The sequence below is a fragment of the Mustela lutreola genome, chromosome 5 (genome assembly GCF_030435805.1).
Source record: "Mustela lutreola isolate mMusLut2 chromosome 5, mMusLut2.pri, whole genome shotgun sequence".
Lineage (NCBI taxonomy): Eukaryota > Metazoa > Chordata > Mammalia > Carnivora > Mustelidae > Mustela > Mustela lutreola.
Window position 1 is genome coordinate 169,765,744 of NC_081294.1, and position 25,141 is coordinate 169,790,884.

Below are 25,141 nucleotides of genomic sequence, written 5' to 3' on the forward strand. Positions count from 1 at the left end.
CCGTCTCAAGGAATCGGCATCCTACCAGGTGTGTTGTCTGGCTGCAGCGGGGTTTAGCTGTTAGAGTCAAGAGGTGATTGCCAAAGTTTCATGTTTAGAAGTTTGAAAACATACTTCTGAATTACCTGTGGGTCATGGAACCTAACACCAAGTGTCAACCCTGAAAATGCCCCCATCACCTTCTTGACATCCCCAGGCCTGGCCAGTTACGCCGCTTCCTGGCCCAGGGCTTCTGGGCTTTTGTTGTGCAGGGCAGGGCAGCATGCGATGTGTTTTGGTCCAGGAGGCAACAGGAGCAATTCATTCAGGGGCATTAGTGGACAATGGCATGTGGACAATAGGGAAGAATAGGTGAGAAAAATCACACGGTGGCTCTCGGAGGCCTGAGAGACAATGCCAGGTGTTGTGTGACTCAGGGGTGGCAGACCTGAGTGTAGCATCGTGGGAGAAATCATCCAAGGACCAAATGTCAGAAACATTTCCAGAACCAAATGGTGGCAGTTTCAAATGTATCCCACTCTCCTGGGGCAGAGGGAAGTGGATGAAGATTGCCCTATTCAGAACCCTTTCTGTGTGGTAACTGAGGTTCCGGCCATCCCAAATGTTGTGGTAGAATGAAAAGTAGTATGGGGAGAGCTCACTAAGATGGAGTCAGGAGGTCAGAAAAAGGAGCTCTTGTGCACTGTGCACTCCCAGAGTCTGTTACAGGAAGAACCATCATCACAAATCCCAGGAGACATATCCTCAAGAAGGAATCATGACTACAGACCCAACAGGGAAGGATGGAGACTGCATCTCCAACGAGAAATTCACTATCCCAACAACTTAGCCAGTGAGGAACCGCCCTCACCCTAGAGTCCAGCTACTGCCCAGGGGACTTTGGTTCAGGACAGCCCCTTCTAGCTTCCTCATAAAATAACACTCCTTTCTTTGTTGGACTTCACAGTGGATTTTTTATAGTGAGCACATCCCGAATTGTAGTTCTCTGCTATTCCCAAATAAACTCATTTATTGGGCAAAGTACTGGTGGTTTTAAGGTCAGCAGTAGTATCCCATTGGCAGTGGCTCTTTGGGTGAGACTGAGAAGAAGGAAGACAGCCTTACCTCCTCTTTAGGGCCCCACTAGTTGAACTAATGGATGTTTAGAAATTTAGTGAGGGGCTGTGACCAATCAGCTAGCCCAAGTGAGGCTTCTGTTACCATACCTGGGGGTGGGGGGCAGAGGGATCTCCAGACCCCGGTGGGTCATCTCATCCAGTTCACTGCACTAGTCTTTCAGAAAGTCTTAGGAACCTTGTATACATGATCTATGGAAATAAAACTTTGCTGCATGTACTCTGCTGTTGGGTCCTGATACCTGTGTTGGCCCTGGGAGCTCAGTTATGGTCTCATACCAGCATCCCAACTTCAGAGAATACCCATGCTGCTTTTCCAAGGTGTCTGAGCTCTGCATGTGTCAAAGGGGTGTATCTTCCTGATCCTCCCCTGACCATCTGTTGGGTGAGTGAGCAGGTGACATAATAAGGCTCACCTGCTCATGTCCTGCTCACCTCCACGTCTACCTCTCCATTGGAATTTCTTACATTTTTGTTATTCTAGGGGATGTATGAAAGCTCCACTTACTGTAGTGCAGATTTCAGAGGTCTCCAGTTTTTGTTTGGGCAGCAGAGATCACTGAATCCGTCGTAGTTCCCTAGCTAGCCCATTGAACCTTGATTGCACATACAAGCCAATCTGAGATTTCAACCCTCCTTCTGGCCAAGAACTTCCAGGATCAGTTCCCACATTTCCCTGATTTTTTTTTTTTCTATATAAAGCAGCAAATGTTTCTGCTCACTTGGTGAGTTGGACCTTCCTATTTTGACCTTGTCATTGGGTACTTGGGACCTGCTGGAGTCCAATTCTGCTTGTAGGTCTAGAGATAGGAAGGTGAGATGGTTGTTAGGATGAGTAAGGTGTCTCCCCGCAGTTTTGCTGAGAACCTGAACCTGTCTTTTAAACTGGTAAAGTCCATCAGTTAAGAAAACAGGCAGACTACACGTTGGATCTGAAAACTTTTGTCTGCAAGTGCCACGCGTTCTCACATTTCACTAGCCAAAACCAGTCCCATAGCTGCTTCCAGTGGGCATGGAAATGTAACTTACTCAGGGCCTGGATAAAGGGCCAGGATGTTTTGAAGAGGCTGATACTTCCTGAGCAGAGGCTGGCTGCCAGCACTCTTGGCACAGTTTTCATTGTTTTTGCACCACAGCCAGTGCTCCATGCAATCCATGCCCTCTATAATACCCACCCCCTGGTTCCCCCTACCTCCCACCCCCCGCCCCTTCAAAACCTTCAGATTGTTTTTCAGAGTCTATAGTCTCTCATGGTTCACCTCCCCTTCCAATTTCCCTCAACTCCTTTCTCCTCTCCATCTCCCTTTGTCCTCCATGCTATTTGATATACTCCACAAATAAGTGAAACCATATGATAATTGACTCTCTCTGCTTGACTTATTTCACTCAGCATAATCTCCTCCTGTCCCACCCATGTTGATATAATACTTGGGTATCCATCCTTTCTAATGGAGGCATAGTACTCCATACTGTATATGGACCACATTTTCCTTATCCATTCGTCCATTGAAGAGCATCTTGGTTCTTTCCACAATTTGGTGACCGTGGCCATTGCTGCTATAAACATTGGGGTACAGATGGCCCTTCTTTTCACTTCATCTGTATCTTTAGGGCAAATACCCAGGAGTGCAATGGTAGGGTCATAGGGAAGCTCTATTTTTAATTTCTTGAGGAATCTCCACACTGTTCTCCAACGTGGCTGCACCAACTTGCATTCCCACCAACAGTGGAAGAGGGTTCCCCTTTCTCCACATCCCCGCCAACACATGTTGTTTCCTGTCTTGCTAATTTTGGCTATTCTAAATGGTGTAAGGTGGTATCTCAATGAGGTTTTAATTTGAATCCCCCGGATGGCTAGTGATGATGAACATTTTTTCATGTGTCTGAAAACCATTTGTATTTCTTCTTTGTAGAAGTGTCTGTTCATATCTTCTGCTCACTTTTTGACATGATTATCTGTTTTGTGTGTGATGAGTTTGAAAACATCTTTATAGATCCTGGATATCAACCATTTGTTTGTACTGTCATTTGCAAATATCTTCTCCCATTCCATGGGTTGCCTCTTCGTCTTGTTGACTGTTTCCTTTGCTGTGCAGAAGTTTTTGATCTTGATGAAGTCCCAAAAGTTCATTTTAGCTTTTGTTTCCTTTGCCTTTGGAGACATAACTTGAAAGAAGTTTCTGTGACTGACATTGAAGAGGTTACTGCCTGTATTCTCCTCTAGCGTTCTGATGGATTTCTGTCTCATGTTGAGGTGTTTTATCCATTTTGAGTTTATCTTTGTGTACAGTGTAAGAGAATGGCTGAGTTTCATTCTTCTACATATAGCTTTCCAGTTTTCCCAGCACCATTTATTGAAGAGACTGTCTTTTTTCCACTCTATATTTTTTCCTGTTTTGTCAAAGATTATTTGACCATATAGTTGAAGGTCCATATCTGGGCTCTCTACTCTGTTCCACTGGTCTATGTGTTTGCCTTTATGCCATACCATGATGTCTCAGTGATCACAGCTTTGTAGTAAAGCTTGAAATCAGGTAACATGATGCCCCCTGTCTTATTTTTGTTTTTTCAACATTTCCTTAGCAATTCGGTGTCTCTTATGGTTCATAATACCATTACAATCTGCAACTTGTGAAAGTTTTTTTTTTTTTTTTTTCTGCCTGATTTGGATTTATTTCTTTTTGTTGTGTGAATTCTGTGACTAGGAAATCCAGTAACGTGTTAAATTAAAAAAAAAAAAAAAGTGGTGAGAGTGGACATGTGCATCTTGTTCCTGACCTTAGGAGAACAATTCTCAGTTGTTTCCCCATTACGATGATGGCAGCTCTGCTTCATTTTTTGTTTGTTTGTTTGTTTTTGTTTTTGTTTTCAAGAAGATCTGTTTTATATTGATTAATATTCCCTCTAAACCTACTAGGTTAACTGTTTTTATCATGCATAGACGTAGTACTTTGTCATTTTTTTCGTTTGTTGAAATGATGATATGGATCTTATCCTTTCTTTTATGATAAGCTGGATCATGTTGATTGATTTGTGAATATTGAACCACACTTAAAACCCAGAAAACATTTTCCAGTGATGGTAGTGAATATTTTTCAAGGTATTGTTAAACTTGCTAGTATTTTACTTGGTTTCTTTCTTTGCTTTTTTTTTCTTTTAATTTTTCTAAATTTATGCTCATCAGGGATATTGGCCTCTAGTTCTCTTTTTTAGTACTGTTTTTATCTGTTTTTTTTTTTTTTTAAATCTGGGTTATTTTTGCCTCATAGAACAAATTTGGAAGTTTTCCTTTCTCTTCTATTTTTTGAGAATATTTTTAGGAGAATTGGTATTAACTCTTTTTTTTTTTTTTTTTTTAATTACCTGTGAGACCATCTGGCCCTGGACTTTTATTTTATTTTATTTGAATTACTGTTTAAATTATTACCTGATAGTTAGTCTGTTCAAGATTTCTACTTCCTGTTTCAGTTTTGCTGCTCCATATGTTTATAGGAATTTATCCATTTCTTTTTAGGTTGTCCAATTTATTTGCATGTACTTTTTCATAATTTTCTCTTGTAATTGTATTTCTGTTCTGTTGGTAGTTGTTTTTACTGTTGTTGGGGTTTTGTTTTTGAGTCTTTTCTTTTTCCTGATAAGTCTGGCTAGAGATTTATCAATGTTATTTTTTTTTGTTTTTTGTTTGTTTGTTTTTTTGTTTGTTTTTTCATATAAGCTGTTCTGGTTTCAATAATGTGTTCTATTTTTCTTTGTTTGTTTCTTTGTTTGTTTATATATAGTTTATCCTTACTCTTTCTATACTTCTTCTGGATTGGGTTTTCTTTATTTTTCTTTCCCTAGTTCCTTAAGGTGTAAAGTCAGTTTGTTTATTGAAGGTTTCTCACTCTTTTTAAAGTAGGCTGGATTGCTATAAACTTCCCACTTAACACCCCTTTTGCTTCATCCCAGACTTTTTTTTTAAAGATTTTATTTATTTAATTGATGGACAGAGGTCACAAGTTTGCAGAGAGGTAGGCAGGGGAGGAGGGAAGCAGAATTCCTGCTGAGCACAGAGCCTGATGTGAGGTTCAATCCAAGGACCCTAAGAAAATGACCTGGGCTGAAGGCAGAGGCTTATCCCACTGAGCCATGCAGGCGCCGCCCCCCCCCACCCAGATGATTTTGACTGTTGTATTTTCATTTTTCCACATACTTTTAAATTTTTCTTATTTGTTTTCCCAGTTGTCCCTTCATTGCTTATAAGCATGTTATTTAACCTTGATGTGTTTGTGGTATTTCTAGAATTTTTCTCCTGATGCACTTACAATTTCATACAACTATGTTCAGTTAAGATGCATGATATGACTTGGATCTTTTTTAATTCATCAAAACTCGTTTTGTGGTCTAATATAGAATCTATTCTGGAGAATGTTCCATGTGCATTTGAAAATAATGTGTATTATGCTGTTTTATGATGGAAAGTTCTAAATACATTTGTTAAATCCTCCCATTCCAGTGTGTCATTGGTTTCTTTGTTCTTCTGTTCAGAAAATCTGTACACTGATGCAAGAGGGGTGTTAAAGTCCTATACTTTATTATTATATTATTATTATATATTAATAATATATACTATACTATTGTACTATTATTATCAATTTAAATATTATATGCATTTGGGTGCTTCTGTGTTAGATGCATAAATATTTATAATTTTTATACCTTTCTTTTTTTAAATTTTTAAAATTTTTAATTTATTTTCAGCATAACAGTATTCATTATTTTTTCACCACGCCCAGTGCTCCATGCAATCCGTGCCCTCTATAATACCCACTACCTGGTACCCCAACCTCCCACACCCCCGCCACTTCAAACCCCTCAGATTGTTTTTTAGAGTCCATAGTCTCTCATGGTTCACCTCCCCTTCCAATTGTTATACCTTTCTGTTGGATTTTCCTGTTTATGATTTTATACAGTCAGTCCTCATTAATTGTTACAGTTTTTGTTTTAAAGTTTCGTTTCTCCAATATAAATATTGACACTCCAGCTTTCTTTTGGCATATATCCATATCTATATATCTATACCTATATCTATCTATCTATCTACTTGCCATATCTTTTTATCCATTCATCATTTGATGGACATTTGGGCTCTTTCTACATTTTGGCATTCTTCACAATGCTGCTATAAACATCAGAGTGCCCAACTGAGCCACCCAGGCGTCCCTTCAATCTGTATTTTTATATATATTGAGTAAGGACCTAGTAGTGCAATGACTGATTCAAAAGGTGGTTCTAGGGGCCCTGGATGGCTCAGTGGGTTAAATCCTCTGTCTCCAGCTCAGGTCATGATTCCAGGGTCCTGGGATCTCTCTGCTCAGCAGGAGCCTGCTTCCTCCTCTCTCTCTCTGCCTGCGTCTCTGCCTACTTATGATCTCTGTCTGTCAAATAAATAAAATCTTTAAGAAAACTAAACAAAACAAAAATAAATAAATAAACGGTGGTTCTATGTTTAACTTTTTGAGAAACCTCCATCCTCTTCTCCAGAGTGGCTGCAAAAGTTTGAATTCCCAACAAAAGTGTAAGAAGTTTTCCCTTTCTCTACATCCTTGCCAACAATTGTTTCCTGTGTCTTTAATTTTATCATTATGGCCAGTGTGATGTGCTATCTCATCATGGTTTGTTTTATTTATTTATTTATTTGACAGACAGAGATCACAAATAGAGAGAGAAAGAGGAGGAATCAGGCTCCCGCAAAGTAGAACGCCTGATGTGGGGCTCGATCCCAGGATCCCAGGATCATGATCTGAGCCAAAGGTAGAGGCTTTAACCCACTGAGCCACCTAAGTGCCCTTCATCATTGTTTTTATTTGTATTTGTCTCATGATGAGTGATGTCAACCATCTTTTCATGTCTTTTAGGCATCTGAGTGTCTTTTATAGAAATCTGTCTATTAAAGTTTTGTGGCCATTACTTAACTGGATTATTTGATTTTTGGATGTTGAGTTGTAAGTTCTTTAAAAATTTGGATACTAACATTTTCTCAGATAAGTAATTTGCTAGTATCTTTTCCCATTGAATAGTCTGCTTCTTAGTTTGGTAGTTGTTTCCTTTGTTGTGCAAAATCTTTTTATCTTAGTGGAGTCCCAATAGTTCATTTTTGTTTGTTTTCCTTGCCTCCTTATATGTTTATAGTAAGATGTTGCTACTGTGAATGTCAAATAGGTGACTGACTGTGTTCTTCTCCAGGATTTTGATGAATTCCTATCTCACATTAGGATTTTTCATCCATTTTGAGTTTATTTTTGTGTCTGGTGTGAGAAAGTGGTTCAGTTTCATTCTTCTTCATGTTGCTGTCCTATTTTCCAAACACCATTTGTTGATGAGACTGTCTTTCCTCCAGTGGATATTCTTTCTTGCTTTTTTGAGGATTTAGTTGACCATACAGTTTGGGTTCATTTCTAAGTTTTCTACTGTGGTCCATTTATTTATGTGTCTGTTTTTGTTCTAATACTATAGTTTCTTGATGACTACAGCTTTGTAATATATCTTGAAGTCTAGAATAATGATATCTTCAGCTTTCCTTTTCTTTTTTAGGATTGGTTTGGCTATTCAGGGTCTTTTGTTGTTCCACACAATTCTTAGGAGTGTTTGTTCTAGCTCTGTGATAAAAACTAGTGGTATTTTGATAAGGATTATATTAAATGTGTAGATTGCCTTGAGAGGTAAACAACTCCCAAAAAGAAACCAAAATGTCTTCAAATTGGCAAGGATGAAGTCACACTTTCACTATTTGCAGAGGACATGACACTTTATGTATAAATCCCAATAACATACCAAAAAAAAAAAAAAAAAAAAAAAGCTAGAACTAATACATGAATTCACAAAGTTGCAGGATATAAAAACAATATACAGAAATGTGTTGTCTTTCTATACACCATTTATGCAGCAGTATAAATGGAAATCATGGAATTCATTCAATTTACAATTGTCCCTCAAACAATAAGATACCTAAGAATAAACCTAACCAAAAGGGAAAATTCCTATAATCTGCAGAAAAACAAACACTTATGAAGGAAATCGAAGAAAACTCACACAGAAATGGAAAAAAACATCCCATGCTTAAGGTTTGGAAGAGCACTGGGTATGGTGCATAAACAATGACTTTTGGAACACTGAAAAGAAATTTTAAAAAAGTAAATTAAAAAAAAAAAAGTAAGGATAAACATTGCTTAAATGTCTATACTACCCAAAGCAATCTAGTGATTTGATATATGGTTACCATGAAGTTTGTATATGATGACTTCTATATAGTCTAATGCAGTTGGTGCACATTTAAATTTTAACCCATTCTTCTAACTTCTCCACATTTTAGGTACATGTTCTATTCTGTAGCATTTTTTTTTTTTTGTTAACTTATTGACTGTTTTTAAAAAATATTCCTGTTTACCGTTTGTGTGTTTCCTACTGAAATACTGTCACTTTTGGTCTCTCCTTTCCACTCAAAGATTCCCTTTTATTATATCACGCAGAGTTGGTTTAATGATCATGAACTCCTTTAGTTTTTGATGTTTGTTGTTTGTTGTTGCTGTTTGGTCTGGGAAATTCTTAATTTCTTCTTCTATTCTGAATGATACCTTGCTGGGTATCAGCAGAGATTTTTCCCTTTCAGCACTGTGAATATATCATGCCACTACTTTCTGGCTTGCATACTTTCTATTAAAAAATATCCTGCTGGGGCACCTGGGTGGTTCAGTGGGTTAAAGCCTCTGTCTTAAGCTCAAGTCATGATCTCAGGGTCTTGGGATTGATCCCTGAGAGCATGATTTGAGCTGAAGACAGAGGTTTTAACCCACTGAACCACCCAGGCGCCCCAGCAGATTTTTTAATAGAAAGTATGCAAGCTCTCTGCTCAGAACAAACCCTGCTTCTTCCTCTCTCTCTGCTTGCCTCTCTTCCTACTTGTGGTCTCTGTCTGTCAAATAAATTTTTTAAAAATCTCCTGATGTTTTCCCTTGTAGGATAATGACTTCTTTCATTTTGGTGCTTTCACCTTTTCTTTCTTTATCACAATATTTTGTCATTTTAAATACAATATATCTTGGTTTAGTCTAATTTTTTATGATTCTGTTGGGAGTGCTTTGTCTCCTGGACCTGGATATCTGTTTTCTTCCCCCAGACTAGGGGTATTTTAATCTATTTTCTACTTGAAAACATTTTCTGCTCCCTTTTCTCTCTCTTCTTCTTCCGGGACTCCTATAATACAAATGTTACTATGTCACTGAATTTCCTAAGTATATTCTCGTTTTACATAATTCTTTTCTTTCTCTTTTGTTCAGTTTGACAACATCCATTACTCTTCCTCTAGGCCACTTATTTGTTCTGCTGCATCTTCCACCTTACTGTTCAGTCAAGGGTGTTTCTCATTTTGTTTATGCTATATTTTTCCTTATTTCTGTGTGAAGGATCTCACTGATGTCTTAACTCCTTTACAGGTCCACTGAGTATCCTTATGTTCATTGTTTTAAATTCTCTATCAGGCATGTTACTTATTCTTCTTTTGATGAGATCACTAGCCATGGATTTGTCTTGTTCTTTAATTTGAGATCAACTTCTCTGTCTCCTCACTTATTCTGCCTGTCTCTGTCTCTTTCTCTGTGTTAAGAAAGTCAATTATGTCTCCCCCTCTTGAAAGTTGTGGCTTTATGATGAAGAGTTCCTGTACTGCCTTGCAGTGCAATGTTGCCTGCTCATTAGAATTTGACACTTCAGGAGAGTAACATATATGTGTTGCTTAATGACTTTTATTGTGTTAGTCACTTTTTCTTTCAGAGCAATTATCTGCACTGACTCTTTGCCTTTTGTCCACTGTACCAGTTTTCTGAAATATTAGTGGGATCCAGGCAGATCACGTCCAAGGGAGTGTGCCTGCCAGGGAATGTTGGAGCAGGGGTTAGCACAATTTGCCCTGGGCCACCCGTCTTATGCCTGATCCCCCAAAGTATTGCAGCAGTTGGGAGTGGGAGCTGAATGGCTGTGTGACTGAGGATAAAAAGATTGATATGACATGTGACTTCAGTTTGGGGCATGTGGTTGGGCATGGTGCAGTGGCAGCTGTACCTGGCAGCTGGGAACAGAATGTGATGGGAGCTCAGAGAGAATGACTAGGCACAGCATGTGAGAGTGAGCATAGAAGGTTCCTGCCACTCTGCACCTGGTAGCTGGGCACAGCAAATGGTTATAGTGGCTCAGTGCATCCTAGGGCGGGGTGTAGAATATGGCAACATGTGTGCACCTTAAGAAGAATGTGACTTAGAGAACAGCTATGCATCTGGCCACTGGGCAGATCATTCAAGGCTCTGATAGAGTTTTCCCAGAGCCCAGTACCTATATTAGAAGACTTGTAGTGACCAAGTCCTCATGTGAACTATTGGATATGGTTCACAGCTGGCAGGCTAGGTAGCAAATGTTTCCTAACTCGTGAAGATGACTCTGTGTTTTTCCTGAGTAGTGCAGAAAAAAATGATGACTGCTGTCTCACTTGTTTAAATAGAAACCATTCAAATCAACTTGAATGCTATGCATTTAAATCATCTTTATGTATGTAGTGTACACTAATACAATTTTTTCTAACATAGTGAAAAACTCTATTATCAGTTGTAAAATAGAATATAATGTAGATCCATTTACAAAAACATTTAGTAACAATTTTTGCTTTAGTTATCACATAATGTGAACAGTTTAAGAGCTTATGTGAAAATATTTTTCAATTTTATGATTATATGATCTAATTTTTTTAATTTATTTTTTCCCGTGTTCCAAAACTCATTGTTTATGCACCACACCAAGTGATCCCTGCAATATGTGCCTTCCTTAATACCCACTACCAGACTTACCCATCCCCTGACCCCCTTCCATCCAAAGCCCTAAGTACGTTTCTCAGAGTCCAGTTTCTCGTGGTTTGTGTCCCCATCCAATTTCTCCAATTAATGTTTTCTATCCTTCTCCTTATGTTTTAATGTTATTGTCATGTCTTTCTCCTAATGTTAATCCTTATGTTCCACAGTTAAGAAAAGACATATGATAATTGACTTTCTCTACTTGACTTATTTCACTCAACATAATCTCCTCCAGTTCTGTCTGTATGGGTACAAAAGTTGGGCCTTCATCCTTTCTGATGGAAGCATAATACTCCATAGTATGGACCACTTCTTCCTTATCCATCCATCCGTTGAAGGGCATCTTTGTTCTTTCCACAGTTTGACGACTATGGCCATTGCTGCTATGAACGCTGGGATACAGATGGATGGAGACAAGATGGCGGGGAAGTAGGAGGCCCTGTTTCAACTGGTCCCCTAGAATAAGATGATTATCTAACAAGGAACTCTGATCACCCATGAAATCAGCCCGAGACTAGAATTATACACTTCTGCATCTCTACAGGAGCAAAAGACACCAGTGGACAGCTAAAGCAGAGTGAGAACATCGGACTGATATCAGAAGATAAATAAAAGGGAGAGGGAACCACCAGAAGTGACCCAATGGAAAGTAATATCCTAGTACGAGAATGCCCAGTGATTGGAGACCAGCATTAACTTGGAGTCTGGTTGAAAGGACTAAAAAAAGAACAGAAGATCTTAAGGGGAAATTGGTGGAATCAGGAGGTTAGGGATGGGGCTTAAACCCACAGACCCAGGACAGCCACCACTGGCTATGAGTCAGAGAGGGTGTGGTGAAGAAGTCAGACATTGTTCCCTGAGCTACTGGAGCATGTGAGAGTGTCTGTGTAGCAGCGCACATGAAAAAGTCTGGTGTGGACGCCAGTGCGCACTCTCTAGAACCACAGCCTTTTGCACTCTGCACATGTGCTGTGCTACTACGGTCTGAGTCATGCCCTCCCTGAGTCACACCCTCCCCTGAGAGAGGTCAGCGCAGGTGCTAACTTGTGCTCTCTAAGACCATACAGATTTATATGCATCAACTGAGAGGACCACGTGGTTCTCCTCTCTTCTTTTATTGATGCATTATATCAGTGATTGATTTATCAATTTTTTTTTTAAAGATTTTATTTATTTATTTGACAGAGAGAAATTACAAGTACATTGAGAGGCAGGCAGAGAGAGAGAGAAGGAAGCAGGCTCCCTGCTGAGCAGAGAGCCCGATGCGGGACTCGACCCCAGGACCCTGAGATCATGACCTGAGCCGAAGGCAGCGGCTTAACCCACTGAGCCACCCAGGCGCCCCTGATTTATCAATTTTGAACAGTGTTGCAACCCAGGATAAATCGCACCTGGTTATGGTGGTTAATCTTTCTAATGTACTGTTAGATCCTATTAGCTAGGATCTTGTTGAGAAATTTGGAATCCATTTTCATCAGGGATATTGGTCTAAAATCCTCCTTTTTTAGGGTCTTTTCATGGTTTGGGAATCAGGTTAATGCTGGGTTCAGAGAAAGAGTCTGGAAGTTATCCTTTGGTTTATAATTTTTGAAACAGGTTCAGGAAAATACATTATCATATAAAGATATATAATTTTTATATATCTAAAATATATAAATATTATGTATATATTTATATATAAGTATTTATTTTATTTATATATATATTCATTTATTTATATACACACATTTATATGTATATATACATATATTTATATTTATATACATATGTATATGTATATGTATATTTATTTATATGTATATAAATATTATACATATTTATTTATATGTATATATTTATATATAAGTACATATTTATAATATACTATAAATTACAATATTAATTATAAATATTATAATATTTAAAATACTATTTATATATCATATAAATATAAATTATATAAATATATATAAATATATATATGAATTTATATATATTTATATATAAATTGTATAAATATTATATATAATATATAAATTATATAAATTTATATTTATATATATATTTCAATATATATTATATAATATATATATAATTTATATATGAATTTATATATATAATTTATATTTATATTTTATTTATACATATATATTTATATATAAATTATATAAATATTGTATAAAATATATAAATTATATAAATTTATATTTATATATATTTAAATATATATAATATATAATATATAATATAATTTATATATGATTTATATATAATTTATATATAAATAAATTATCATATAAAGAATAAGTACAATATTTATTCTTTGAATTTTTGGTAGAATTCCTCTGGAACCCATCAGGTCTTTGGCTCTTGTTTTTTGGGAGGTTTTGATTACTGCTTCAATCTTATTACTAGATACTCCTCTATTCAGGTGGTCAATTTTTTCCTGATTCAGTCTTAGAAGCTTATAGGTTTTCAGGAATGTATCCATTTTTTCTAGGGTGCTTAACTTGTTGGCATATAACTGTTGATAAATATTCCTGATGATTTTTTTTCCTATTTCTTGGGTGTTAATCGCAACCTCTCCCCTTTCATTCATAACTTTATTAATTTGGGCCCTCTCTTTTCTTTTGTATTAGTTTGTCCAGTTGTTTATTGATCTTACTGTTTCTTTTTTTTTAATTCAGGTATAATTAACATATATAGTGATATTAGTTTCAGGTGTACAGTATGATGATCAACAATTTTATGCATTACTTAGTGCTCAGTACAATAAGAATACTCCTTTTTTTGGGAGGGGAGGCTTGCCAAGAATCTGGGAGGAACCAATGGTTGTCTTGGTTTTCCCTTAGCCCTGACTCTTTCTTTCTTTATTTTTTATTTTATTTTTTAAATTTTTTCAATTTATTTATTTTCAGAAAAACAGTTTTTATTATTTTTTCACCGCACCCAGTGCTCCATACAATCCGTGCCCTCTATAATACCCACCACTTGGTACCCCAACATCCCAACCCCCTCCACTTCAAACCCCTCAGATTGTTTTTCAGAGTCCATAGTCTCTCGTGATTCACCTCCCCTTCCAATTTATCCCAACTCCCTTCTCCTCTCTAACACCCATTGTCCTCCATGATATTTGTTATGCTCCACAAATAAGTGAAACCGTATGATAATTGACTCTTGTCTGCTTGACCTATTTCACTCAGTATAATCTCTTCCATTCTTTCAAAGAATCAGCCTCTAGTTTCATTCATGTGTTCTACTGTATCTCTTGTTTCTATCTCATTGATCTCTACTCTAATCTTGACTATTTCACTTGTGCATGGAATCAGCTTAATTTGTTGTTGATTTTCCAGTTCTCTAAAGTGTAAAGAGAGTTGGTGTATTCAGGATTTTTCGGTTTATGTTAGTGAGGCTTGGATGGCTATGTATTTTTCTTAGGACTGACTTTGTCATATCTCATGGGTTTTGAACTAATGTGTCTTCCTTCTCATTGAGTGCCTTGAATTGCTTAAGTTCTTTGATTTCCTGGTTGATCCAAGCATTATTGTGCATGATGGTCTTTAGTTTCCAAGAATTTAAATTCCTTACAAACTTTTTCTTGTGGATGAGTTCCAGTTTTAAAGAACTGTGGCTTGAGAAAATGAGGGAATAAACTCAGTCTTTTGCTATAGTTGAGCCCTGATTTGTGACTCAGTATGTGGTGAATTGTGATGAAAGTTTCATGTGCACTTGAGAAGAATGAGTATTCCTTTGTTTTAGGTTGGAATGATTTGTATATATCTATGAGGTCCATCTCATCCACTGTGTCATTGAAAGCTTTTGTTTCTTTGATGATTTTCTGCTTTAGATGATCTGCCTATTGCTGAAAGTGTCTTGCTAATATCTCCTATAATTAATGTATTCTTATCAATATAACTCTTTAATTGTATTAACTGTTGGGTTATGTAGTTGGCTGCTTCATTTTTAGCTCCTAAATGTTTACAATTATTTGATCTTCTTGGTGGATAGACACTTTAATAATGATGTACTGTCCTTCTGTATCTCTAACTATAGTCATTAGCTAAATACCTAATTTATTTGATATGAGAATTGCTATCACAGCTCTCTTTTGAGGCCCGTTGCCAAGAAAGATGGTTCTCCATCCCTTTAATTTCAGTCTGGATGTATCCTTTGGCCAAAAATGTGTCTCTTTTAGATAGCATATGGAAAGGTGTATTGTTTTATCAATTCTGCAACCCTATGCTGTTTTATGGGAGCATTTAGGCCAGTCTCATTGAGAGTGATTATTGAAACATACCATTTCTTTGACATCATGTTGCCTGTGAAGTCTTTGTTTTTATACTTTGTCTATGTAAATTTCTGTTATATGTCACTCTTGGGTTATTCCTTCTTTTGTAAAACCCTCCTTAATATTTCTTGAAGTGCCCACTTGGTGGTCACATACCCTTTTAAAACTTGCACATCTTGGAAGCTCGTTATCACACTATCCATTCTGAATGTCAACCTTGATGGATAAAGTATTCTTGGCTGCATGTTCTTCTCGTTTAGTGGCCTGAATATATCTTGCCAGCCCTTCCTGTCTTGCCAGGTTTCTACGGACAGGTCTGAAGTTATTCTGATGGTCTTTCCTCTGTAGGTAAGAAATCTCTTCTCCATTGGTACCACTAAGATCTCTTGTCTGAAATTATAACTCATGAATTACACAATGAAGTGTCTCAAGGTGTTTCTAGACTCAATGATCCTGGGGGGTGTCCTTACTGCCTCTAAGACACAAGCACTTGTTCCAATCCTCAGATTGGGAAATTTTCTTTCTTTCTTTTTAAGATTTTTTTTTCTTTTTTTAAATGAATTTTTTTTTCAGCATAACAGTATTCATTATTTTTTCACCACAACCAGTGCTCCATGCAATCCGTGCCCTCAATAATACCCACCACCTGGTACCCCGACCTCCCACCCCCGCCCCTTCAAATATCTCAGATTGATTTTCAGAGTCCATAGTCTCTCATGGTTCACCTCCTCTTCCAATTACCCCCAACTCCCTTCTCCTTTCTAACTCCCCATGTCCTCCATGCTATTGTTATGCTCCACAAATAAGTGAAACCATATGATAATTGACTCACTCTGCTTGACTTATTTCACTCAACATAATCTCTTCCAGTCCCATCCATGTTGCTACAAAAGTTGGGAATTCATCCTTTCTGATGGAGGCATAATACTCCACAGTATATATGGACCACATCTTCCTTATCCATTCATCCGTTGAAGGGCATCTTGGTTCTTTCCACAGTTTGGCAACCGTGGCCATTGCTGCTATAAACATTGGGGTATAGATGGCCCTTCTTTTCACTACATCTGTGTCTTTGTGGTAAATACCCAGGAGTGCAATTGCAGGTTCATAGAGAAGTTCTATTTTTAATTTCTTGAGGAATCTCCACACTGTTCTCTCCAAAGTGGCTAAACCAACTTGCATTCCCACAAACAGTGTAAGAGGGTTCCCCTTTCTCCACATCCCCTCCAACACATGTTGTTTCCTGTCATGCTAATTTTGGCCATTCTAACTGGTGCATGATGATATCTCAATGTGGTTTTAATTTGAAACTCCCTGAGGGCTAGTGATGATGAATATTTTTTCATGTGTCTCACAGCCATTTGTATGTCTTCATTGGCGAAGTGTCTGTTCATATATTCTGCCCATTTTTTGATATGCTTGTCTGTTTTGTGTGTGTTGAGTTTGAGGAGTTCCTTATAGTCCCTGGATATCAACCTTTAGTCTGTACAGTCATTTGCAAATATCTTCTCCCATTCTATGGATTCCCTTTTTGTTTTATTGACTGTTTCTTTTGTTGTGCAGAAACTTTTGATTTTGATGAAGTCCCAAAAGTTCATTTTCGCTTTTGTTTCCTTTGCCTTTGGAGACATATCTTGAAAGAAGTTGCTGTGGCTGATATCAAAGAGATTGCTGCCTATGTTCTCCTTTGGATTCTGACGGATTCCTGTCTCACGTTGAGGTCTTTTATCCATTTTCAGTTTATCTTTGTGTGCAGTGTAAGAGAATTGTCTAGTTTCAATCTTCTAAATATAACTCACCAGTTTTCTCAACACCATTTATTGAAGAGACTGTCTTTTTTCAACTGTATATTTTTTTCTGGGTTTGTCAAAGATTATTTGACCATAGAGTTGAGGGTCCATATCTGGGACCTCTACTCTGTTCCACGGGTCTATGTGTCTGTTTTTAGGCCAGTACCATGCTGTTTTGGTGATCACAGCTTTGCACTAAAGCTTGAAATCAGGAAACGTGATGTACCCTGTTTTATTTTAGTTTTTCAACATTTCCTTAGAGATCCGGGGTCTCTTCTGATTCCTCACACATTTTTGGATTATTTGCTCCAGCTCTTTGAAGAATACCCGTGGAATTTTGATCCGAATGCCATTAAAAGTATACATTGCTCTGGGCAATATAGACATTTTAACAATGTTTATTCTTCTGATCCAAGAAGGAATGATATTCCATTTTTTGTATCTTCTTCAATTTCTTTCATGACTTTTCTGTAGTTCTTCGAGTACAGGTCCTTTACCTCTTTGGTTAGGTTTATTCCCAGGTATCTTATGGTTCTTGAAGCTATAGTCAATGGAAGCGATTCTCTAAATTCCATTTCTGTATTTTCATTGTTAGTGTACAAGAAAGCCACTGATTTCTGTACATTGACTTTGTATCCTGCCACATTGCTGAATTGTTGTATGAATTCTAGTAGATTGGGGGTAGGTCTTTTGGGTTTTCCATATAAAGGATTATGTCATCTGCAAAAAGAGAGAGTTTGACTTCTTCATTACCAATTTGGATAGCTTTTATTTCTCTTTGTTGTCTGATTGCTGTTGATAGGACTACTAATACTATGTGGAACAAGATTGGTGAGAGTGGGCATTCTTGTCGTGTTCCTGATCTCAATGGGAAGGCTGCAAGCTTTTTCCCATTGAAGATGATATTTGCTGTGGGTCTTTCATAGATAGATTTGATGAAGTTCAGGAATGTTCCCTCTATCCCCATACTTTGAAGCGTTATAATCAGGAACGGATGATGGATTTTGTCAAATGCTTTTTCTGCATCAATTGAGAGGACCATGTGGTTCTTCTCTCTTTCTTATTAATTTGTTCTATCACATTGATTGATTTGTGAATGTTGAACCATCCTTGTTGCCCAGGAATGAATCCCACCTGGTCATGGTGGATACTCTTTTTAATGTCCTATTGGATCCTGTTTGCTAGGATCTTGTTGAGAATCTTAGCATCCATATTCATCAGTGATATTGGTCTAAAGTTCTCCTTTTTGGTAGGGTCTTTGCCTGGTTTGGGGATCAGGGTAATGCTGGCTTCATAGAAAGAGTCTGGAAGTTTTCCTTATGCTTTCATTTTTTGAAAGAGTTTCAGGAGAATAGGTGTTATTTCTTCTTTGAAAGTTTGGTAGAATTCCCCAGGGAATCCATCAGATCCTGGGTTTTTTTGGGAGGTTTTTGATCACTGCTTCAATCTCGTTACTAGACACTGGTCTATTCAGGTTGTCAATTTCTTCTTGGTTCAATTTCAGGAATTCATAGTTTTTCAGGAATGCATCCATTTCATCTAGGTTGCTTAGCTTATTGGTATATAACTGTTGATAATAACTTCTGATGATTATTTCTATTTCTTTGGTGTTCATTGTGATCAATCCCTTTTCATTCATAATCTTATGAATTTGAGCTTTCTCTCTTTTCTTTTGGATTACTGTGTCCACTGGTTTATCAATATTATTGTTTCTTTAAAAAAAACCTACTTCTAGTTTCATTGATACGTTCTACTGTATCTCTGGTTTCTACCTCATTGATCTCAGCTCTAATCTTTATGGTTTCCCTTCGTTTGTGTGGAGTGGTTTGATTTGTCAGTGATTCTCCATTTCTTTAAGGTGTAGAGAGAGCTGGTGTGTTCTGGATTTTTCAATTTTTTTGAGGGAGGTTTGGTTGGCTATGTATTTCCCCCTTGGGACCGCCTTTGCTGTATCCCATAGGTTTTAGACCGAAGTGTCTTCATTGTCATTGGTTTCCATGAATTGTTTCAGTTCTTCCTTGATTTCCTGGTTGATTAAAGCATTCTTAAGCAGGGTGGTCTTTAGCTTCCAAGTGTTTGTGTTCCTTCTGAACTTTTCTTGTGATTGATCTCCACTTTCAAAGCATTGTGATCTGAGAATATGCAGGGAATAATCTCAGTCTTTTGGTATCAGTTGAGTCCTGATTTGTGATCCAGTATGTGGTGTATTCTGGAGAAGGTTCCATGTGCACTTGAGAAGAATGAGTATTCTGTAGTTTTAGGGTGGAATGTTCTGCATATATCTATGAGGTCCATCTGGTCCAATGTGTCATTCAATGCTCTTGTTTCTTTATTGATTTTCTGCTTCCATGATCCGTCTATTTCTGAGAGAGGCATGTTAAGATATCCAACGATTAGTGTATTCATATCAATATGACTCTTTATTTTGATTAACAGTTTTCTTATGTAATTGGCTGCCCCCATATTGGGGGCATAGATATTTACAATTGTTAGATCATCTTGGTGGATAGTCCCTTTAAGAATGGTGTAGTGTCCTTCTGTATCTTTGACTACAGTTTTTAGTTTAAAATCTAATTTGTCTGATATGAGAATCACTTCTCCGACCTTCTTTTGAGGCCCATTGGAATGAAAGATGCTTCTCCATCCCTTCACTTTCAGTCTTGTTGTATCATTAGGTTCAAAATGGGTCTCTTGTAGACAGCATATGGATAAGACCTCTCGTTTTATCAATTCTGCCACCCTGTGCCATTTTATGGGCACATTTAGGCCATTCACATTGAGAGAAACTATTGATAAATATGTATTTATTGACATCGTGTTACCTTTGAAGACTTTCTTCCTGTTGATTGTGTGTATATTTCTGTTAAATAGTATTCTTAGGCTTTTTCTTCTTTTATAGAACCCCCCTCCATATTTCCTGCAGTGTATACTTGGTCCTTGCATAGTCTTTTAAGCCTTTCCGAACTTGGAGACTCTTTATCTCTCCATCCATTTTGAATGTCAGTCTTGCTGGATAAAGTATTCATGGCTGCATGTTCTTCTTATTCATTGCCCTGAATATATCTTGACAGCCCTTTCTGGCTTGCCAGGTCTCTGTGGACAGGTCTGACATTATTCTGATGGGCTTTCCTCTGTATGTAAGGGGCTTATTTGTCCTAGCTGCTTTCAAGAGGTTCTGCCTACAATTATAATTCTTCATTCTTACTATTGGGTGTCTCCAGGACTTTCGAGAATCTGTAATCTTCGGGGGAAACGGTTCAGCCACTAGTACATGAATGCTGGTTCTATTCATGAGATTCATAAAATTTTCAAGAAGTACTTGTGCCACTATATCTTCTAGAATTCTTTCTTTTTCCTCCCCTTCAGGGATTCCAATAATTCTGACGTTGGAACATTTCATTGTATCATTTATTTCCCTGATTCTGTTTTCGTGGCTTCTAAGCTGTTTGTTCTAGGCTTCCTCCTAATCCTTTCTCTCTATCTGTTTGTCCTTCAGATCACTAAATTCTATCTTCTGTGTCAGTTAGACTAGCTTTGAGAGAGTATAGATTAGATTGGAACTCATTGAGAGCATTGTGAAGCTCATGCCTGGTAGCTTTCAGCTCCTCCCTAACATTGAAAACATGATCTCTGGTCGTTTTCAGTTCGGCCTTAATCAATTCCGTTTGGTCACCCATGGCTTTCTCTAACCTCACTATTGCTTGGATAATTTTTAGCCTGAATTCTCTTTTGCACATATTGTCTGTGTTGATAGCTGTTAGCTCGGTTGCAGAAGACCCATAACTCTCTATTTTTCTTCTGTTGAGCATTCCTCCTCCTAGTCATTTTGGTGAGAGATGGCTGAATGGGTACAGCTGGATGTATCGACCGTGGTGCAGTAAAAGTGCACCCTGGAATGCTTCTGATGTTCCCCACCCGAATATGAGAAAAAAGAAAAGAAAAAGAAAAAAGACTGAGACAGGAACGAAAAGTGAGATAAAAGAGAAGGTTCAGCCCAAATGGTCCCCGAGGTAAGATTTATGAAGTATACAAACAAAAACAGACAAATAAAAGACTGAGAAAAGTATATGACAAGAGAAAAAAATATATATATGTAAATAAAGTAAGAACCTCGTCATAAAGAACCCCAAGTGTAAGATTTATATACTATCAGGACACACACAAAAACACAGAAACACTGGTGGAAGAAAAAGGTGGAAGAGTGGTTATAAATTCTCAGTGTGGGTGAGGAAGGTTGTTTTTATTCTTCCTGGATATATCTTGATATCTTTGTTTAAGGACTCAACTTTCCTAAGATTAATGGGGATTAAGAATTGGTTTACGGGGCGCCTGGTTGGCTCAGTGGGTTAAGCCACTGCCTTCGGCTCAGGTCATGATCTCAGGGTCCTGGGATCGAGTCCCTCATTGGGCTCTCTGCTCAGCGGGGAGTCTGCTTCCTCCTCTCTCTCTCTCTCTGCCTGCCCCTCTGCCTACTTGTGATCTCTGTCTGTCAAATAAAATAAATAAAACCTTAAAAAAAAAAGAATCGGTTTACCTATAGGGGTAGCATTAATTGGGGAAAGGGGATTACCTTGAAGTTTAACTCTATATGAATATTAGAAAATAAAAATTAAATAAAAGAATAAACTAGACTAAACTAAAATTAAAAAAAAAGAAATTTAAAAAGTAAAAATGCAAAAGGAAAACACAGGTGTATGTATCAAAATGTTCAGTTTACAAGGTTATTATGGAATTTGATGTACTGGACATCTCACTGTGATGGTAAACAGGTTAAAAACTATCTATATAATAATAAAACATTATCTATATAAAAAATGAGCCAGAATAGTGGGAACGAATTAATAATAAAAATTGTCCTATGAAGTAGTGGTGGTTGTTCTCTTGTCGTCTTTTTTTTTTTTTCCTTTCTTGTTTGTTTTTTTGGGGGAAGGGCCTGCCAAGTGGGTTTTCAGTCAATGATGTTCTCTGAGTTAAGTCCTCCTGCTGTCCTCAAGGGGGTGGGCTCTGAGGAAACTGGTTTTTTTTCGGGCTTTTGTTCTCTGAAGGCTTTTTTATTTGTTCACTTTGTTTTCCTCCCTTGCCTTCACTGCTTTTGATGATTTTTGTAGGTTTAGAGAAAAGCAAACTGCACCCTGGCATCCCTTTCAGAGAGAAGCCTCAGTCTGGCTGCAGAGCCCAATAAATATCCCCTTGGCTTCTGGCAGAGCAGGTTCCAATCGTGGTCTCTGGGGACTCAGGATTTTTTGCTTGTACCCAAAACCATGGCAGCGGAGGCTGTCTGTGCAGTTCCAGACTGCCAGAGAGGTTCCAAGCAGAGATTGCACACTGAGATTTTCCCGCTGGCCCAGGCTAGGAGTGCCTAGTCTTTCTGGGTCCTAGAGCACCTCTCTCAGGGAAGGGTGCTGGGTGTGACTCAGACTCTGATGGCATGGCAGGGCACTCACGTGGGGACTGCAAAAGGCTGTGCTTCTGTTGGCTGATGAGGCTCCAAGCCCCTCATGGGAGCAGGGCCCCATGCGCTCTCAGGCACACTGTTGGTTCAGGGACCAAGACCTTGTTTCTCTGCACTCTCTCTGGCTCTGTGCCAGGGGTGGCTGTCCTGGGACTGGGGACTTAAGCCCCTGTCTCTAACACCCCAATTCCCACATTTTACCCCTGGTGATCCTTTGCTCTTTTTGAGTGCTTTCTACCAGACTCCTGAGATAATGCTGGTCCCCAGATGCAGGGCACTCTTGTATTGGGATATTTCTTTCCAATTGATGAAGTCCCAGAACCTAAGTCAGGTTCGGTGGGGTGAGGTTCGGAGCTGATGACTAAAGAAAGAATTCTTAAGACATCTTTGGTGCAAAATGGTGGTTTATTAAATCACGGGGACAGGACCCGTGGGCAGGAAGAGCTGCTGCCCCGGGTTGTGAAGGTGGGCATGTTATATACCCCACGGTTGGGGGGAGGTGGTGAAGGAATGGGAGATTTCGACAGAGTTCTCACATGCTAGGGAGGGTCTACAAGGTGCCGGGGGTGGGGGGGGAGTCTTTGCCCTTATGGCCTGATCAATGTCCTCTTTAGGTCAGGCATTAACATCAAGACAATTGGGAGATTCTTGGTGGGGCATTATGATCTGGCTATCATTTACATTCCTTTCTACCCCAGTCTCCTCCAGTTTATGGTGGGAGAGGGACATTAGGGCTTCAGGAACCAAGAGTTATTTGCCTCTGGAAATTTGTGCTATTGATAAGGTAACCTCCCTGTTTAGGTCTCTAGGACATCTTGTAGAGCAAGGGAGATTCCTGTTCTGCAGGATTGCGATCCCTGCAAGTTAACTATTTATCGTTTTATGGCAGTCAGGGGTGCCTGAGGAATGCTACACATATGGAGGGGAGCGGATGAAGGGGGGGGTTGCAAGGCGCCAGCTCTTGCTCTGTCCTCAGCCAGCCTCCTGCTCCCTCATCATTCCCCCCTGAACAATTTTGACCCTTAAATCTTTAAGGTGGTTGAAGGTGGAAGGTCTCATCTTCTATAACTTCTTCGTGCTGAATAGGGGCGTAGAGCTGTCCCTACCTGCTCGGGTCAATATTGATCAGGATAGGAACGTATAAGGGAGTTACAAAAGGTGGAGGCAGCTGAATCCAGCGCTGACAGTGAAGAGGCGTCCTCGCATGTGACAAGGATCATCTGCCGTGTTGTAGTCATTGTAGCAATGGAGTCTCGGCACCAAGTAGAGAAACATGGAACAAAGCAACATATTAAGATTAATAAGGCGATAAGAATAAGAAGCCCGAAAAGGAGATTTGGCCATAGTCCTCCTTCAAATTAGGAACTTAACCATTTACTGAGAGAGAGAGAGGGATCTTGTAGGGCCTTAATCTGGGTGTTCATATCCTTTATTATTCCTATGACATTTTTGCGATAGTCTGGGATGTACACGCAACATTCTGTCTTGATATTGCATGTGTGCCACCCTGGGCTGCTGTCAGGACTTCTAAGGCCATCCTATTTTGTAGGACTGCCTTGCGTATTTGTGAGACTTTGGTATTAAGTAGGGAGATGCCATTTAGTGAATCATTGAGTGTCTTTGTAGTATATTTATTAAGGGCTTCTACATGCCACATGACATCCTCTAGTCCCGCAGATGGAACAAAAATGGATGCTAAGTGATCATACCATTTAAAAACAGATTGTGTCCATCTTTGTTTCAAGTTGGGGAGATTAGCTGGAGTTGTAATGGTTTTAGTAATGCGCCCATGGATCCAGGCAAATCCTAAAGTACAGCGACCTATCCACCCTGGAGGAAGCCAGGGCCACAGGTTGGTTCCACATATCCAGTGGGTTCCGTTTGGAGCTGGCCATCTAATGCCAGGTCACCTTGCTCAGTCAGTAGCAAACCAGTCAGTAGCCTGGAGTACTATTACTTGGGAACACATTTCTAGTGAGCCATCCTAGACATCGTGTGTTATTTGCCCAAGTACCCTACGTATGATTCTTTTGTTCCCAGCATAAAACTGCCTTTTAACTGAGCTGTCCAATCGTGGGTGTGAACCACAAATATGTATCCCGGATCTGATATATACCATCTTCAGTATAGCGATAAGTAGGGTTTTGTAACTTAGGCCCATATTTGATTGGGGAGTTATGGCTTGATAGCAATCCCCTTTCCTTCCAAATAGCTCCATGGACATGTAGTACCAGAAAAGCATATTTGGAGTCAGTATAAATGTTAATTCTTAGACTTTGGCAATTGCAAAGTGCTAGTGAGCACTATGGCACACCTAGCTTTTCTTATTTTTTTCTATGAAAACTACTGTCATCAGAAAACCAACTGTCATTCATATTTTTAACAGAGGCATCTTAAATCTGGACAAATAGAGTAAGCAAGATCAATAACCTTTTTTGCTCTATAGAGAAAGAAGTACAGTGGTCAGGTTCAGGCATGCAGGTAACTAGGTTTAAAGTTTGACAAATTTTAAGTATTATTTCTGGCATATCTGTAAGTATGGCCCAATATTTAATAAGTTGGCCTCCATCATCCATTGGTAGTCTTTGGCTTCTAAGATAAATCTGGACCTGATGTGAAGTTATTACAATCAGGGACTGTTT